The following is a 3448-nucleotide window of genomic DNA, read 5'->3' on the forward strand; positions in this document are numbered from 1 at the left end:
ATGGTATTTCTAAAATGAACCCCAAAAGAGCTGATGTAAGATAGTTCAGTCCTTCCTTCACACCAGAAAAGAGAGGAGAGGCATATCATTGTGGTTGGTATTTTAAGTGTATTTTTATTGTTCTCTTTATACGGCATTCTAGTTCCAAGTTCAACCCGGGTGTTACCCTGCTTCCTCCCACACAAATTACTCCTGAAGGTAAATAAGAGAACGAAACTAGCTCCATCTCTTCCCTGAAGTCTAGTCCCTTGGGAATCTTTTTTAAATTCTTAGTGTCTGCAAAACCCTTCTGACCCAGTGGGATTTTTCTTGTTCCGCCTTGGGAGAGATGGAGTTGCCGGTTTCTAGGCGTAGAGAGGCGTTGAGGGTGACTGGGGAGGAAGGAAGCAGGAGATGTCGGGGGGGGGGGGGGGGGGGGTGAATACCGAGTCACAGTGCGTCCGGGACTGGCGCTGCCGGCCTCTTGGAAGGGCCGCGGGCCGCAAGTGGTCTGAGGGCGGGCCGGCAGGCGACAGGAGGGACCCGGAGCGAGGAGGTGACCGGCCCTGCACCGCCGAGCGTGGGGCGGCGGTTCGCACCCTCCGTGAGCGCTCACCCCGCGTGCCTGCGTCTCCTCTGCTTGCGGTTTCTGGTCGGCTCCCAGCTGGCCCGGACTTGCTCTGAAGTAGGAGGAACCGCTGTCGAGCGAAAAGTGCACACCGGGTGATTGATGAATTCTTAATAGGACTAACCTCTCCCGCCACCCCCTCCCCAACCCGCGACACACACAGAGAAATCCTCCTCCCCAGCCCCCTCCCAAGGCCGCCTCGCTGGCGAGAGGGGACGCGGCCGCCAGCCTGTTGGGTGATTAACTCACCGTTTGTCTCTCCGAAAGCGTGCCAGGTGGATTTCAGCAGCCTGGCCGCGGCCCCGCGGCTCCCGCGCTCTGCTGACTGCGCCCTGCCGCGGGCCCGGGGACCGCGGAGCGAGCGCGCGCGTCACATGGTGGCGCGGCCCCGAGACGGCCTTTGTGCCGCGCGACCGCCCGGCAGCCCGGGGGAGGCGGCGGCTATTGTTCCCCGCAGGGGAGGGAGGTGCTCAGACTCGGGGTCCAAGCCAGCCTCCTCCCCAGAGTGTCCCCACGTCTGAGGAGGGGTGGGGGCTTCCTTTGTGTGTTCTGTGCCTGCGACAGGAATGGCGCGGCGTCGCTGCCCCAAGGGGCAGCAGAGAGGCTGAGGGAGGTTGGAGCCAGCTCCGCCACTACCTCGAGCTCCGCTCAGCCGACCCAGTTTCCCGCTTTGCCCTTGCGGAGGAGGCGGAGAGGCATGTGGTATTTGTAGGGCAGAGCTTGGAACAATGGAGCCATCAAAGGGCCTTCTTCCCCTCTCCTCAGAAGTCAGCAACAGGTCCTCTTGGCCTGGTTTTAGGCCTGCTTTCCCAATAAAGACATTTCATCTATTCCACCAGGGTTCTCCATGAATCCTGATTTAAATTAAAGTCTCCTCCTTGGGCTCTTACTAATGTTAAAATCCTATTTTCATTATTTTCCAGATATTACTCTTCCATAAAAATGATCCAGACTAGCTATCGGAACCAGTCCAGATATTTTGCCACCAATAGAGATCTTTTGGGGCCCCTGGGTGGCTCAGGCAGTTGGGCATCTGCCTTCAGCTCAGGTCATGGGATTGAGCCCCACATTAAGCCCTCTGCTTAGTGGGAAGTCTGCTTCTCTCTCTCTCATTCCCCCTCTGTGCTCCCTCCCTCAAATTAATAAATAAAATCTTAAAATAAAAACAAAACCATTAGGGACATTTCACCTGCTTCTGCTACTGCAAATGATTGGGCATCCATTTACATTTCTTCTTCCTTCATGTGGGGAAACCTTTTGTTCACCATGCTTCAGGCTAGACCTGGCTTGAAAGCGGGTCCTTGAATTACCTTTGTACTATTCCAACTTGCCAAGTGGTTATGGGATCTGAGGGAAGTGTTCAGGCATGGGCTGTAGGCCAGGAGTATATAATCCATTTGGAACCAAATTTGAGCCCCAAAGATAAGGTCATTTGTAGCTGGACCAGAGACAAGGGAACAATGAAAACTAAGATTTCACCCTCTGTGATGATCTTCACCTCCAGCACCACCAATGCGGTGAGTACAGAGGATTCAACTACCTCGCCTTTTTTTCTCTCCATCCAGGCTCTCTGCAAGAGAAATCTAAGTGAGCTAGTCCTCATAGCTGCGGAGGGTATGGCTGGCGACTCAGTCTTAGCTCTCTGTGCCCGGAGTGTCTAGGGCTAAGTCTGTTCACCCAGGCCATAGCTCTGTCCTCTCTGGGAAGTTGCAGTGCCCCAAGTGGTAAGGCTATAGGCCTGTGGGACTGAGGCCTTCTGCCCCTCTTTGTATTTTTATTTAATACTCACAAAGTTCTGTTCGTCCTACTTTTTTTTTCTTACAGTTTCTGAAAGAAGGACCAAATTCATGCCAAGAACACCCAGATGAAGAGGACCTTCCTGGATCTGTAACTGGGATTAACCAATTCTTTAAGAGAAAGTTGCAATGAATTCTGAGGATAAAGCCAAACAGGCTCATGACTGTTCCTTGAGTACTGACAGCGTAAACAAGCTTCTGCTCCTCCAGGTCAAGCGAGAAACACTTTTCATTAGGATGTTGGGTTTCTTCTTTGTTATTCAAACATACACCCACACATATCCTCTTCACCCTCCCTAATGAAAAACCTCAGCAGATGGAGAGCCTAAGCTCCCAAGACTTATGGCTGAGGAGAAGCGCTTCACTCAGGGGTGGGTTGGCTGGTACAGAATGGGGGAGGGAGAAATGAATAGCTAGGGTAGGTAATCACTATCTTTTAATACTCCTTACTGATAGAAATTCAAAAAATCCTGTTCAGCAAGGTTAGCAGCCTCTAGGGCCTAGGAAACCAATTTGGCTGATGTGTCTGTGATAGGGACTAGGCCTGGGGCTGCACCAGGGGGAAAGTACTCACTCTATATTCTCTCTCTCTCTCTCTCTCTCTCTCTCTCTCTCTCATTTGAAAGCCTGTACAAAGAAATGGTACAAATGGATGGTTAACTTAATGATTCATCAGAGGCGGATTTTTCTCTGTCAGGTCTCTGGATGAGGCCGAGGTCTGAAAGCCAGGAGGCTGAACATTTACTTAATCGCCCTTTCTTACCACCTTTCCAGGGGCCAGGACTACTCTTCAGACATTTCCTCTGCAACTGCCCCACACCCCGCTAGCTCAGTTGGGTCTCTTTATTCCACTCCAGGCTGGATCCTGAGATTCTCCTGGAAGCCAGGGCAAGCTCTCCTTCTGCCTAAATCTCTTTCCCCACCCACACCTCCCAGTCAGCAGTGGGCCCTCTGGGCAGCCTCCTCTCCACCATGCTTTAATTCACGTTTGATTGCCTGGACAGAACAACCGGGGGCTCCCAAAGGGCTGTTACCCCCATCCATG

The 3448-nt window shown here is 52.6% G+C and overlaps 1 long non-coding RNA gene across 1 annotated transcript; it reads right to left on the reverse strand.

The window, feature by feature from the left end:
- Positions 1–421: 421 nt before the first annotated feature.
- On the reverse strand, positions 422–2360 carry LOC131827055 (uncharacterized). Its single transcript, XR_009351867.1, has 2 exons — positions 857–2360; positions 422–677 (listed from the first exon to the last, which is right to left on the reverse strand). It is a non-coding gene; the product is annotated as an uncharacterized LOC131827055 (long non-coding RNA).
- Positions 2361–3448: the final 1088 nt, after the last annotated feature.

This window comes from Mustela lutreola, chromosome 3, assembly GCF_030435805.1.
Source record: "Mustela lutreola isolate mMusLut2 chromosome 3, mMusLut2.pri, whole genome shotgun sequence".
Classification (NCBI taxonomy): Eukaryota; Metazoa; Chordata; class Mammalia; order Carnivora; family Mustelidae; genus Mustela; species Mustela lutreola.